General features: G+C 40.7%; 1 long non-coding RNA gene and 3 other non-coding genes across 5 annotated transcripts in view; 3 read left to right on the top strand and 1 right to left on the bottom strand.

Annotated features, from left to right (window-relative positions):
* Positions 1–15,948, top strand: part of LOC138267384 (uncharacterized) — a 115,793-nt gene that overhangs the window by 32,806 nt on the left and 67,039 nt on the right. For both annotated transcript variants that reach the window (XR_011199787.1, XR_011199788.1), the window contains exon 3: positions 15,056–15,159. This is a non-coding gene — a long non-coding RNA (uncharacterized lncRNA). The remainder of the gene's footprint in view (positions 1–15,055; positions 15,160–15,948) is intronic.
* Positions 3,243–3,324, top strand: TRNAL-AAG (transfer RNA leucine (anticodon AAG)). Its single transcript has one exon. It is a non-coding gene; the product is annotated as a tRNA-Leu (tRNA).
* Positions 4,186–4,267, bottom strand: TRNAS-UGA (transfer RNA serine (anticodon UGA)). Its single transcript has one exon. It is a non-coding gene; the product is annotated as a tRNA-Ser (tRNA).
* Positions 9,872–9,953, top strand: TRNAS-GCU (transfer RNA serine (anticodon GCU)). The gene has a single exon. It is a non-coding gene; the product is annotated as a tRNA-Ser (tRNA).

Below are 15,948 nucleotides of genomic sequence, written 5' to 3'. Positions count from 1 at the left end.
CTTCTTAATTGACCGGGGCTCCTGCCCCTCTCGCTCCTGTGCTGTGTTTCCCTCCCTGGGGAGCACAACCCAGCACGTGGTGGTGCTGGGCCTCCGGTGCGAGCGCTGCCTTGGATGCAGTGCCGGGGTGAGTCCGCTTGCAGCCTTTTCTTTTCTCCGTGTGCGCGCCTTTCAAGCCGCTGCACAACCTTGCAGGTCTCTGTGGCACGGTCGGAGATTTTGTTCTTCAGCAGGGCGCACCGTCACCTGCCTTCTCATCAGGGCGCACCGTCGCTGTACTTGTCTGGTTGGTTTCCAGTGACAGGCCTGTTCGTCAACCGCCTCACGACCTGGCTGCGACGCGGGGTTGTCAGTATCCCGCTCGTCGCCACTGTAACATGTCGGAGGGCCACACCTAAGGCCCGACGATAATGAATACGCGTGCACTTGGTTATGGGTTCAGGGAGAAACTGCGTCAGCGCAGCCCTGTACTTTATTACATAATCTCAGTTCCGCGTTCCATCCGGACACGCGGAACTGAATACAAATGAAAGGAGAGTCCGGGTGGCACTCTACATCAATTTCCTTCAAATGTCTTCCACTATTAATACATGATGTATTTTCTGATTCAAACCAGTGAGTTATACCTTTCCGCCTTCGGTCTTGACATAAACTACGTTTCTACACCCTTAACTAATCAACTCTTCCATAGTTGTCGCCAGTATTTTATTTCGCCCATACATGTTTAACAGAATGACGTTTCCACACACTGCTCACCGACACTTCCAAGTGCACGGGAACCCTTTTTAGGTCGATCCTAGGCAGCGCGCATGCGCTGTCTGGAAGACCTGTTGTTCTGGATAAAGGGCTTTTGCTCCCGCCTGCTACTTACCATAGGTTATCTGAAGCGTCACTCTTCCGTGCTGCCTCTTAACAGGTTTGCAAAGCCAATACCTCACTTCCGTTCTTAGCAGAGGCGCACCGGCCAAGTACAGTGTCCTCACACATTCAATTGTTTATCTGTACTTTTCAGGAACTCATTTTTTAATTGCTTTCTGTCTTGAATAATTATCCATTTTTATTTGCACAGCTGCTCTGCGTGTCTTTGGATTTTCTGCATAGAACACCATGTGTTCTTTATTATATGTGCTTACGAAGTGAGCACAACTACAGCGGTGAACGGGCTGGTATATAAAGTCTTAATTCCTTAACATTTTAAAATGAGGGTGCTTATTTAAAGAGAAGTTTTCAACTGTGAGTTCACCAATAGCTACTGTGCTGTGTGTAATGTTCGGTCACTAGTGAATTGTTTATAAGAAAAAGCCTTAGGACCAACATTACTTTTCACTCTATTGAAAATGCGGACATCATGGATATGCAAATATTGTCGATGACGTCACATCACCGTGCTCCAGTTCGTATTGAAAGGGAAACGCCTACTCTCCTAAGACCTAGAGATAGGACTGTGACGGAGGTTCAGGTCAGAGCACTTCGAAATGGCAGCCATTTCAGAAAGGCGATGGTTGTGTGAAACAAGCACAAGAACATAGGTCTGAACAATGGAAGAATTACTAATAAGGGGCTGCACAGTATCGGTTTTGAAGTAGTCGGATTTATGGTTCTGCGAGTGTAATTTACTGCAAGGCACAGGTTGTTCAGGTTGTTCGTTTTAATGGGTTAGTTTATCCGTTTCCTTTGGCAATATTGTAGAATGTGCTGTGCTTTCGTCATTTTTATTAGTGCCTTTTAGATTGTCAAACTAGCCTCATGCTATCAGCCCACACTGGAGCGATCGGAAATAAGTGCCGCCTAGATGTATTTCTTACAGGATCACTTCAAGAAACCATAAGAGATGGAATTCATTTCCCCGTCAGTACACCTCCAAGGGGATGGGAAGTCAGAAAGGAGGCGCTTTTCACTAGCTTCAGATGATGCGTGGATGCAGCAGCCCGGGAAGGATAAAGTCCCCACGGGCATGAGCCTCGCCCCTTCCTGTCTGGTAAACATTGGCACTAGTGCATCTTTTTCTCATGCTTCTCCGTGTTCAGCAGGACGTTGTACGGCAATGTCCTCCGAAGATGCTGTCCTGGGCTGTAAAGCACTTGCGAGGACAGATACGTCGGTAAGAGAATGCTAAATGTGCCATTACAGGAGAAGGCACTTTGAGCAGATTGGAAAAAGTAAGCAGGCTGAGCTTCGGTTTATAAGTTGCAAAGAACACATCATTTTTCCTGCTTGTATGTTGCAATTCTTGTTGACTGACAGAACAATCTGCTGCGCTATCCAATCTCATCTCGAAGTTCTCTGGTCCTTCTCTCTTAAGCAGCGAAATGACCGCAGTTTCTTAATTATTTCTGTGAACGGCATTACATAAGAGAGAGGTGTAGACAACCGTCTGGAGCCATGCTTTCTGACAGCAATGGAGCGCTTGACATTTAAGGCACATTTCCCACGCTTTTCAGAATCTAAAATCTGTTCTGCTGGAAGGGATAATTGTCTGCCTCTAGGCCTATCGTCCATTATGTGAAAATTCCAGCTTGCCCGGGTTGGCAGAGACAAAAAAACTTAGAAAGGTTTGGGTCCGTTGAGGTTGCAATTTATGTGTCTTTTTATTCAGTGAATGGAAATGGCTGTTTTAATAATTAAAACAGATTGGAGTACTTAACAACAGCACAATTACATGGGTATTATGTAGACACCTGAAGGGTGGCAAGTTCATAGCATTTTTGAAATGCTATATGTGCAGGCATATTTCGGTTGAATCCTAGCATCTTTATCCAAATACAGACTTATTTGAGCAATAGATTGGCATAACTGAGTAGGACCCTGGCACAGTTAACAGTAATAATTGGGCAAAATGAAGGCACATTCAGCACAGTACCCAGGCATATTTGAGCACTGTTCCTCTGACATCCAACAATGCTCCTAGCACACATCAGCATAATGATAATTTTAAGTTTAACCCAACACTAAATAAAACAAGGCATGTTTAAGAAGAAGAGCTGTGTCGTGCTTGGTATTCTATTGGAATTAGAATGGCAAATTTATATTAGGATGCTAAATGGCAACATTTTCATTTTTTGCTGCACCTAGAGGAAGAAGGTAAATGGAAGTGCTTTAGTTATATGCGGGGCCACTGGAATTATATGGTAACAAAAGACGAAATTATGAGGCAGGGTTGACCAGTTTATGTGGCAAGAAGTGTCCAGTTATGAATTTACAGTGCCAATTGCTCTGACTCAAGCAAATGCTTGTTTCTATGTGGTAGCGTGGCCGAGCGGTCTAAGGCGCTGGATTAAGGCTCCAGTCTCTCTGGAGGCGTGGGTTCGAATCCCACCGCTGCCAGTCTTTTTTATTTTTATTTATTTTTTATTTGTGAAATATTGTTAGATACAAATGGAGACCGTGCTTTACACTGAAAACCTGATCGCATATATTTTATTCTTTTACTGGTTCTAGTTTGTTAAACACATGTCAAAGGTTCGCCTCCCGTGTAAGTAAGATATGAAGTAAAACGGAACTTAATACCATACAGTCAGTACCAAAGTTACCCGCACAAGCACACGGCTCCCACTAACAACTGCTAGACGGAGCCTCTATCATCATGGCCAGCCCCTTCCCTCTGACGGGCTTACAGGGCAAGCAAGGCTCGCAAAGTTCTTAAATAGCTGTAAAAAAATAAAAATGCCAGAATAGATTGGCAAGTGGCTCCATGTCTTGCCCATTAGCTGGGGTTTACTGAATAGACACTTTACATTCTGGGACTTGTATTTTACCTGGAAATGATGTCATTATTGAATCCCTTCGTGCAGTGTGTGTTGTATAAAGAGCCATGGCACGTGGCCTCGGAACAGCAGGTTTTCGGAAAGAGAATATGAATTCATTTTACCAAATAAGCAGGGCGAGAAGGAAATAGGAACAAAAATAGATCATAATATAGGTCCACGGGTGTAGTGAAACGGAGACGGGAGGCCGAAACAAAGGATGTCCGGAGAGAACCATTGTCAGAAGGGCAAAAGGCACAGACCTAACGAAGTAAAGAAGTTGGGACTGGAGAAATATGGCAATAACACGTCATCATTCGTAGGAAGGAAATTTTGATGGAACTATTTGAGTGCAGATGATGGAAGCGCTGGTTATTTCACACAATACCTTACCACATTATCATGTCATATTTTCTAAAATAATTCGCAGCGAAATAAATTTCGTAGTCGGCAGGATTCGAACCTGCGCGGGGAGACCCCAATGGATTTCAAGTCCATCGCCTTAACCGCTCGGCCACGACTACTTGATGTTTACATTATCGCAGCCTACTCCTCAACTTCATACACAGCCTCGTTCCCATTCACCTTAGTTGAGTTTCTGTAGCAAAACATCTATGCACCAAACGTGTCAAGCAGGGCCATTGAAATGACGTGGAAGGAGAAGGCCAAATTATGTGACAGGGTTAAGTAAATTATGTGCCAAGAAAAGGCGCATTATGTAGCGTAATGTGGCACATTTTTTAAATAGTATTACTTCATTAATTTGTACTTTTTAGCAGTGGCGTAGCGTGGGGGGTGCAGGGGGGGCCGGCCGCACCGGGCGCAACATCTGGGGGGGGGACTCGAGTGCTAAAATCCACAGGTTAGGGGGCGCAAATTACTTGCCTTGCTCCGGGAAAATCCACGGGTTAGGGGGCGCAAATTACTTGCCTTGCCCCGGGTGCTGACAACCCACGCTACGCCACTGCTTTTTAGGGTGAAGCACACAAGCACTCTAGCCAGCTGTAATCTCTCTTTTAACCACACCCATCAGTTTGGTTGGTTTATGGGCTTGCTTTTTAACAGTCGCTTGCTTTCATTTGTGAAAGGCATACATACGTCATGCCTTTTCTGGTGTTTAGCGCTCCTCGAGCGCACCAACCAACTACTGAAAACATACTAGCCTCCATGTTTTCCGTATGGCTTCTGGACTACTTTTTTTTTCATTTCCTACGCAGTGCGATCTCGCTGGGCAGTAGTCGAACTCTTTGAATTACATCGACCTTGTTACATGGATAATTGCATATTTGCTGATACGTTTGATGACGAGCGAACTTCTGTTTCTTTTTGTGTATTCATTCATGCTCATGCCATGCGCTTTAAATCGTCTCGCTTATTACTTTTCATTTTCAATTTATGTGGCAATAAAAGTTTGATTAGTACTTTACAAGGCTAATGGGTCTAAGTCGAGCAAATGCGAGACCCATTGCATTGCAAATGCTTGTTAAACTTGTTAACACTGTTGGGCATTGGGTGCATCTCATTAGTACCAGTTCAACACCCAAATCCAGCAATAAGCAACAGAAAGGTGACTGACAGTGAAAGGCCTTTGCAAACGGCCTTTCACTGTCGGGAAACACGCACCACTGGGTTTTAGTAACTTTTCTACCATTTGAGCTAGAAACTATTTTTTTGTTAATATCTGCAGAGAATGCAGTAGATGATGGATTATGTGACAAATGCGGCAAATCTATAGCTATGCGGAAATGGCTGCGGCTGCACAATTGCGTAATTCCAGTGGCCTGGTGTCAATTTTCCCATGTCATTTGTGACACATTTAGCAGGCCTAGACTTTAAAACTACTATACGTTTCTATGCTGGAATTTAGAAACCCATAACGTGAACTGGAATAAACACCACAACTAAAAAGCTGATCTCTTAAAAGCCAGGACTAGCTGAAATTCATGCATATGAGCATTGCCATTTGAATTATGAGGAGGAAATAACCAAATTATGCAACAGGGTTTACTAAATTATGCAGCAAGAAAAGGCAAATTATGTGGCGTAATGCAACATATTTTGTGATAGCAATATTTTTTATGTTAAAGTCTCCACATTATGCAGCAGATGATGGATTAAGTGGCAGATGTAGGAAAATCATAATTATGTGGCAATGCAGCAACCGCAAAATTGAAACATTCAAATGTCCCTGCATATGAGGTATGACAACTTAGTCCTTTGCACCCAGTAATGAGCACTCACAGCATATATGTGGATTTTGGATCCAAAACCACTGTATGGCTCATTTTGTGCCTTTTCTTTACAGTAAACCTTTTTTCAGAAATGTTTACATCAAACATGAAGGCATACAGGATATAATGAGAGCACCATATCAAGGGCAACAGCTTTATCACTGCCAACGTTTTAACCAATGGTACTTTTATGTCTCATCTACAGAACTGCTGCATGCAATATCAATATTTAAAGTGGTTTTGGGTCAGCCCATTGCATATTCCCTTGGCTTTCTTGTCAGTTTTGTTTGCTTGACTCTTATAATATGGCTTTCGTTCACCTTCTAAGATATGTCCATCCCCTAGAGCATAGTTTTCTTCTTTACCATCCTTTTACTTGGATAACTTCTATCCTTCCATGGCTGTTTTGAGCAGGTCATGGCTTTATTGTTCTCTTGCCAATGCGCTGCTTCGCTCCTCACACCTCTTACACCCCACGCTTTCTAAGTTGTCCCTCCCTCCGAGCTCACCCATTGTTTCCCCCACCTATGGTATTTTTCAGATTTTTTTCTTTTTTTTTCTTTTTTGTTGTTCTACCACAATCCTCCCTGCTCACAGGCGCACCTTGACAATCAATGGTATTGAGCACCTCCCCACATCTCCACTCTCCATTGTTGCTCCGCATCCATCCTCACCCGGATTTAGGTCCCACCAAGAACCAGCTATTAGCCTGGAAACAGCTATTCACTGTCTGTTGCAAAAGAGACCCTTTGTGGAAAATACTTGAAATTACAGTCCGCTTTGGGCCACACCACTGCTTACTGGTTAATATGCTTTGCTTGCTTCATATTAATGCTTTCCTTCCTTTTCTTGTTTTTGTCCCTCCATTGGATTGTAGCTTCTTTACTGTATTTTTGATTGGATAACCTGTATCCTTCCAATCAATGGGCTTGTGTTTTAACGCAGTGTCCCTTGTGTGCTGCTTCCCTCACAAACACCAGGCATACCGCTTGCTCTGTGTTGCTCCCTCCCACCCAACTAGCTTGTCCCTCCCTGGCCTTTTTGGTTTCTAATTTACTTTCCCACCCATCCAGCTGGAGCTCCTTTGTAGCTCCCCCACTGCTCTGCTCACTCCCTGCTCTTCCCCTAAGGTTGACTTTTATTATTCACGACGCTCCAGGCCTCGTGTCATGGTCTTTTAAAAAATAGCAATCTTTTTTTTTTAATTGGTTGGGGGTGCACGGCAGCTGTAATTTGCAGCCCGGCGACTCCATTCTTAATAAAGCCATTTGGCGCACATATATTGTTTATTTACCGCTCCAAGATTACCTTCTGACATTTTTTAATGATAGATACAAAAATAAATAAGCCAAAACGAAGGCTATGTCATGCATGATGAGCAGGTGTAAACGTGCCTTATCATGCTTGGATGTTGTTGCAACTTTATACATATGCACGCATGGATGTTAATGCATACACGTGGACAATATAGATTTTCCTAGTAATTTATGAAGGAAAGTCTTAATTTTATTAAAGACACGGATTATGCATTCTTTTCATGCTTTAATAATATAGCAGCATTCAAGAAACTACACTTCCAAAGAGGCTTAGCAATTTCCTAACCAATGGGAATGAAAAAGTAGGCACAAACTACACCAATAGCACAACACCAAGGACCATAGAGTACCCTCTTATGAATAAGGAATAAGCGTTGACAATGTTAAAGGTTTGTTAAATGGCTTTCTAAAGTGATTCCTATTGGTGTTGCCAATACTTGTTTTTGTGCTGGAACCAGTAGTTTTGCTCTCTCATTACAAACGTGATCCTCCAGTTCCAAGAACGCAAAGAGCAGCTTGCGAAATACCATGACTGAAGCAATGTCAAGTCCATGCATTAGTAGTTTGTGGCCCTTGCCTTCTGGTACTTGTAGTCCTGGTTATACAATTATATTTACAGGACTACACATTACAGCATGCAGAGAAAACAAAATGGACTGGATAAGAAACTCAAAGAAGGACCTTAGACCAGTGCTGGACTGAACTTGTTGGCAGTCTGTTACTGTGGAACTGTCAGAAGGGCAAGCATAAAAGAATCCGTATGTGGGGCATTTGTTTTGTTCTGTGGCCTGTGACAGGATCAAAAAATGACCCACACGCTTGCCCTTTCAGGATAGCTCATCTGGCAGTCCTATGGTGATCTGATGGTTCCAAGTCTCCGGAAAACCACTTTTCTATACAGTGACTGCTTTTACATATCAGGGCACACCGTACTAGTCTTGGTTCATTTTAATTGATTGAAGTAAACAACAAAGTGATGGATGGAATGTTCGCATTAACCTCAGCAATGGTAATTACTTGGACTGCACCCTGGTCTGTCATATTTTTGCTCACCATGCACCCTAGATTAGGCCAAGCCATATGCAAATCAGCCTTGGTCTTGCTCCAATGGGAACAATTCAGTCAGCACTTCGAAGCCAGTCCCTTTTTTAACCAGAACACATGCAGTCCAATACTAGTTTCAGACTAATTAAGCCTCAAAAGGCAGGTGCAGTTTTTGTTGCAGTGACACAGTGAGCCCAAGAACCACGTCTGGGCATACCCGTTGTACTTACTGTGTCACACTGAAGTAAAACAAAATGTGATGGGTGGAATGCTTGAAATAATCTCAGCTACTGGTAATTATTCGGGGTTGCAAGCTAGTCCATCGTTTTTTGCCCACCATGTCACCTCAGATTAGACTCAACCGTTTGCAAATCAGCCTCGGTCCCCCTCCAATAGGTAGATTCCAGCCTGAACTGCTATAATAGGAACACTGCAGCCTGAACTGACAAGCAACCCAAGACTGGTTTCATCCTGTTTGGGCCACTGTGTTCTGGTGCTGCTTATTTCCGTAGCCACAGTAAGTACGGCACCCACATCTGGCGTACTCGTCGCACTTAGGACATTGCACTGACATAAACAAAAAAGTGTGGGCTGCTTGTTTTCTGGTTTATGAATGGGCCTAGCCTGGCCATTTAGGCTCAACTCTTTCTATTGGGGTAGTACCAAGGCTGATTTGTATGTGATTGGGTCTAATCTGCAGAGGCTTGGTGGGCAAAAACATACAGTAAATTGGAATACTACCCTGAGCGATTGCCAGGGAATAGACTACTTGCAAACATGCCTTCATCACATTTCACATGTTTGTAATTTCTGACAATTGGAGTAGCAAACCTGCTAACAATAACACATATAAACCAAGTTGTGGAACAAAAAAGTGGAGTGCCAGTTAAATTAACCCTCGGGTCTCCTGTGGCAGTGCCAAACGGGCCTGATAGGCCAGTCCAACACAGGCTGGGAACCTTGAGACCACTGTGACTGACAATGCGCCTCACAGGAGCAGGGACCAATACACACAGGTCAACATTTTAGAAGGGAAAAGTGGGAGATAAAAACAAAAATTATCGGGATAATAGATTTTCTCTATTGATTTCTACTAAAGCAGAGGCAGTTTCGGGGGCAGCTAAAAGAAATCTTTTTTTTGCTTTAAAAATCGGGAGTTTCCCGATCGAATCAGGACAATTGGCCTGTTGGAATACAATGAAACTCGACAGCAAAAGATATTGTTGTTGGGGTTCCATCTACCACCTCAAGCACAGCTTCCACAGCCAACTTGATATATAACCACCCCGCCACCCCATAGCTACTCAGTCACAGAAACAAAACCCTTCTTTTCTATGGACCATTTCAGCGTTTTACAAATGTGTGCACAACAGTGTAGGAGAATTGTCTTCAAGCATTGGGGAAGTGCACTTAAAAATTAGGTGTATGTACAAACTTTTGTGTTTGTTCTCTTTCTTTATAAAATATTTTCTCTCTGTGGTAATCACTACTCGTTAAAACTTTTCTGTAAGCAGAATTATGCTGACAATAAACAGAAGACGAGGTGACCGAGTGGTTAAGGCGATGGACTGCTAATCCATTGTGCTCTGTACGCGTGGGTTCGAATCCCACCTTCGTCGGTTATCTTGACATCTTTTAACATATTTTGTCAAACCTTTAATGGGTGAAAGATCCGTAGTCCGTAGACTAAGTAAAACGTTTCCTATTTATTCGTTCGCGGAAAATGGAAACGGTATGATTGATATTAAAAGGCCCCTGTGTTCAATTACAAACTAGTATCGGCTTATTGTTACCCTCGGAAACAGCCAGGAATTGCAGATCTGTAGCTGAGCTGCATACACTTTGTAGACCTCGTTTTCGACTATGACGTTGCGCCTCTCTAAATTTCATTGGCAGAAAAAAATCCACAGGCCACGTCAGCACTGGAGAGTGTTGTATAATTAATGACACCAGGAACAACATGTCCTTGAGCAAGATTCGAGCACTCACACACCCTCCTAACGAACAAAAACGCTGACCGAAAATGTTCCATTCACAAGATTCTAAAATCTAAATTCACTATTACACAACTCCTTCTTTTCAAATAAACAAGATGAAATAAACAAGTGAATAAAACCAAAACAAATAAAAAATAAAAACTGCAATAAACTTTGTAATATACGTTCTTACATTAGATAAGACCTCGTAATATAATTTTTTAAAAACCCTAAATAAATGTTGTCTAATACATTATGTAATCATTGTATTTGTTTGGCAATATTTTATGTCTGCTGGCCCTGACACCAAACTCATTCATATTAACATTTGAAGAACTATATTCTTCACGATGACCCAACAAAGTATTGTCGGTATAACCTGTTCTGCTGTTTGAATAAGCCTTGCATGATTCACACCCAAAATCAGGATCAGATAGATGACTTAATTTGTGACAGCCTTCAAAGTTTACACGTGCTAATCTGGAACAATGCCACCATGAACCATTACTCAACATAGCTGAAGACCTCCCAACCCTAATAACTTTCCAAGGTTTTGAATACTTTGATTCTCCCTTTCTGACATGTGTGGGAAGCTTGATCTTAACCCAATCATCAACATTTAAACTTAGACTCCTTTGTCCATTTTCCTTGCAATTATTTTTGTTCTTAAACTCAACATTCACCTTGGCCTCATTGTATATCCTATTCATATCATAAATCTGTACATTGTTTTGCAACCAAGATGGATTTAGACCTAGTCTTGGTTTCCTTCCTTTCAACATCAAAAACGGTGAAAATTTAGTTAAAGAATGAGGTGTACAGTGATAAGACCAAATCATTTGTGCAACATGTTCCTTAACATTAATCTTAGCATTTAGAGCCAGTTGTACTGCCTCTACTAAAGTTCTATTGAATCTTTCAACTAAACCGTTCATATTGGGTGCATATAAAGCAGTTCGTTTATGTTTAACTCCTAAATTAGACAAGAAATCTTGTAATTTAGAAGAAGTAAACTGTGTGCCATTGTCAGTAGTGATACTATCAGGATAACCTTCTTTTCTGAAACAATTGTTTAGAAACTCAATTACCTCATCAGTACTGGGTCGCTCAATCCACTTATACTCAACCCATTTGGAGAAATAATCAATAATTACCAATATATACACTTTTTCCAAACTAATACCTTCATAAGGACCAAGTAAATCCATAGCTAAATCCTTCCATGGTTGTTCTGGAAACGGTAATACATTAACCTCAGTTTTCTGTGTCTTCAAAACTTTATCAGAATCCTGACACAACAAACAATTCTTAATGAAAACAACTACCTCTGAATCCATGTACGGCCACCAAAACTGATCTCTCAATTTTTTAATAGTTCCAGATTGTCCTAAATGTCCAATATGAGCTATAGAAATCAACTTTCTTCTTATTTCTGTAGGAGGTACAAAACATTCACCCTTAAGTAACAAATCATTTTCTATGGACAATTTATTTTTAACTTTCCAGAAAACTTGTAAATCCTTTGTTAAAGATTTCTCTTGTGGCCAACCTTTTAGGATAAAACCCTTCACAATTCCAAGAACTTCATCTTTGTCATATGCTGAAACCCATTCTTTTTCTGAAATGACTTCAGAAATCGACAATACTGCATCTCTCACACTTGCAACAACACATTCTTCAATCACTTCAGAATCTGTAGACATTTCCTTACTGCCAGATAATCTCGAAAAACAATCCGCTCTGGTATTCCTTGTACCTGGCAAATAAGACACTGTAAAATTGTATTCATACAATTTTGCTAAAATACGTATGAGTCTTGAAGACGCTCTACCCATGCCATTTTTAGATAATAAAGAAATCAGTGGTTTATGATCAGTTCTCAATTTGAAATGTTTCCCCCATATATACATTTTAAAGTGTTCAACAGACCACGCACAGGCAAGTGCCTCACGTTCAATAGTTGAATACCTACACTCAGCTTCAGACAATGCCCTAGAACCAAAAGCAATGGTTTGTTCAACATTCCCTTTGACTTGAGTTAATACTGCTCCTAATCCTGTTGAACTTGCATCCACAGTAATAACATTTACTGCATCACCAGAATATGGAGAAAGTGGTTTCGAATTTACAATAGACTTCTTTAACTTGTTAAAAGCATCAACCTGATCATTAGACCACCTAAATGTTTCATTTTTCTTAAGTAATACACGTAAAGGTATAGCTAAATTGCTAAAATTTTTGACAAATTTAGCATAGTACTCACATAGGCCTAAAAAGGAATGAACCTGGTCTTTGTTTCTGGGCTCCTCCATGTTTTGTATCACCTGTAGAGAATTCTTAAGAGGTGTGATACCTTTTCCTGAAATAGAATGACCTAAATAGTCTATTTCATTAGTTAACAATGTACACTTGTCGAAATGAATCGTCATACCCCTATCACTTAGGATTGACATCACCTTGTCCAACTTCGTATAGTGTTCCTCTTTTGTAGCTGTGTAGATCAAAATATCATCCTGAAAAGCAATGACATTCCCAACATCCTTAAATAAACAATGCATCAATTTTTGAAAAACAGAAGCAGCTGATGCCAAACCAAAAGGCATGCGTTTATATTGAAAAGCACCATCTGGAGTAATAAAAGTGGTAATGCAACGAGATTCGGGAGTTAACTCTACTTGGTGGTATGCTCCCTTCAGATCAATCTTTGAAAAAAATTTAGAACCCTCTAACTTTGTGAAAAGCTCTTGAATGCGTGGAAGTGGGAAACAATCCACCAAAATTTGCTTGTTCACAGATCTTAAATCAGCACACAAACGCAAATCTCCTGATTTTTTCCGCACCAGAACAATTGGGGAAACCCATTCTGCAGCGTCAACAGGCTCAATAATATCCTCCTTACACATTCTGACTAACATCTCAGATAACTCCTTACTGACCGAAAGTGGAACATGCCTTAATTTGTGTTTGATAGGAACAGCATTTTTTATAAGTTGAATGTGATGTGAAAATCCTGTCACCTTACCTAACTCTTTGCTAAACAAATTTTTAAATTTGTCTAATAACAATTCCAACTTATATGTACTTGTGTTCAAAACTTGGACAGACTGTACATTATCAGACAGATACACTGGATTCTTGGCATTTGGATTGAGCACCATTCCCATTTTCTTTTGATGACGCCAACCAATAACATGTAACCCATCAATGGCAACATATACTTTTCCAATAATTGACCTGTTTAAAAATTTGATATCCGCTATGAAGAACCCAAGCATATCAATCTCTTTGCCCCCAAAACCATATACTTTGACATCATTTGGTTCTAACTTTTTATCATCCCAGTTTTCATTAAAAAACTGATCTGATAAGATAGTATATGGTGATCCAGAATCTGCCAAAACTTTCACATTCAATCCATCAATGACGATTTCACAATCAGGTGGAATATAGGGTTCTTTGTCAATTTCAGTGCTGTTAATTCCCTTCCTGGTCTTTTCTGTATCAGACTTATTTGTGCATGAAACCTTTTCCTTAAGACTGAGAACAAAATGATCTTCCATCTCGTTATCAAACTTTGATTCCTCCAGCGTAGATATTCTTCTGTTGGCTACCGATCTGCAAACATTGCCAAAATGACCAATCTTCTTGCACTTGAAACATTCTTTGCCTTTGGCTGGGCAAAACTTGAATTGAGATGCATGCGTTTTGGAACCACACTTATCACAAAATGTCTTACTAACATTGTATCCTGAAATTTGTTTGTTAATACTGACTTGTTTTCCTTTAAAAAAATGTCCTTTGTTACTAGCCTCATATTTCTCTGTATCATTTAAAGCTACAGCTGCAATCTCTTTGTTAATGTCATCCACATTAATGGCTTTGAAAGATTTTATTGTACATTCAACACTCTTAGCCGTGTCAATTGCTTCTCTCAAAGTGGGATTGCGTTGTCTAAGCAATTGTTCTTGAATCTTTTTATTCGAACAGAAAATAATTAACTGATCTCTAATATAAATATCTGCTGTTTCTCCAAATTCACAATCTGCAGCCAAAATTCGTAAAGCAGAAATATATGAGTCAACTGACTCATTAAGTTGTTGATGACGTGTGAAAAACTTATACCTTTCCATAACAATGTGTGGTTCCTCTGAAAACCGTTTTTTAAACCTATCTACAGCTTCTGAAAAACAGTCATAATCTCTAGCGTCTGTGCCAGATGGTGGTAGAACTGGAGGTAAATGCTCAAAGATGTTTTCAGCTTCCAAGCCAATTAAGTTGAGAAGTAACGCTTTTTTTCTGTGTGATTCAAATGAATCTCCATTAATTGCCAACATGTAGTTTTTAAAATGTCTGAACCATTTTTCCCATTTCATAGTAACCTCATTAGCAGAGTTTAAAAATGGCGGAGGAGGATTACCACAAATGTTATTCATTATGACTGAATAGTCAAGGATAGAAAATATAAATGAGAGTTTTTCTTCTTGTTTTATTTTTTTTTAAACTGCAATAATGTGCCTTTAAATTCACTTTGATATTGCAAAAAAAAACAACAAAAAAAACTTGTTAACCTAAGATGGCCGCCGATTAATGACGTTGTTCTATTACTAATCTTTCATACGAACACTGTCTCTAAGATGGCTGCCAAACAACTGCCAATTCAGAGAAATAGTATGCAGTTCAGTCAAAAAATAAATGTTCTGCCTCACCACTTCCTGTTCCTGAAAGTTTTGAATCTATCCTCCTAGAAATCCAACATCACCGGAATGCAGGAACACTCCTAAACCCTCCTAAACCGTCTCCGTCTGCCATCTACAAAGTGCTGAAGATGGTGAAAATCCTCAAGTCTGTGGTGAGTGCTCCTGGTTTATAAATCGTCGCCAAAATGTTGTATAATTAATGACACCAGGAACAACGATGTCCTTGAGCAAGTAACCTTTATAGGAGCACTCACACACGCTCCTAACGAACAAAAACGCTTCTGATCGTAAGCCGACCGAAAACGTTCCATTCACAAGATTCTAAAATCTAAATTCACTATTACAGAGAGCAAAGCTTTAGAGAATGCTAACATATTACAGTGAAATAGCAGAGTGGCGCAGCCGAAGCGTGCTGGGCCCATAACCTAGAGGTCGATGGATCGGAACCATCCTCTGCTAGTTGTTACTTTTTCCCTCCCCCCACTGATCTGTTTGTATTTAATGGCTTTGCTGGCTGATTATAATTTGACTGATGTTGGTTTATGGCAAATTCTTGAAGTGTTTTTTGGTTCAAGTGGAACGTTATTTTCAAATGTATAAACTTATGAACTAATGGATCTACGCGTGAAGAGTGACAGGAAATTTGCTGAAGGTGCTTTTAAATTGATTCTGCCTTGTGTAACAGCAGTTTTCAGGCAACTATAAAAATGACACCTCACTTGTGTGGGTAGGCCGAGCGACCGTGACAGGAAATGCCCCAACACAGAATGTGTTTTTTGCAAAGTGCCTACCTGTAGATTTTGGCCTCTAGCTCAGCCGGCACCTAGAGAAACCTACCAAACCTGTGCATTTTTGAAAACTAGAGACCTAGGGGAATCCAAGATGGGGTGACTTGTGGGGCTCTGACAGGTTCTGTTCAGAATCCTTTGCAAACCTCAAAA

Source organism: Pleurodeles waltl, chromosome 12 (genome assembly GCF_031143425.1).
Source record: "Pleurodeles waltl isolate 20211129_DDA chromosome 12, aPleWal1.hap1.20221129, whole genome shotgun sequence".
NCBI classification, from domain to species: Eukaryota; Metazoa; Chordata; class Amphibia; order Caudata; family Salamandridae; genus Pleurodeles; species Pleurodeles waltl.
Note: the sequence above shows the minus strand (reverse complement) of the source record. Positions and strands in the feature narration are given on the sequence as shown.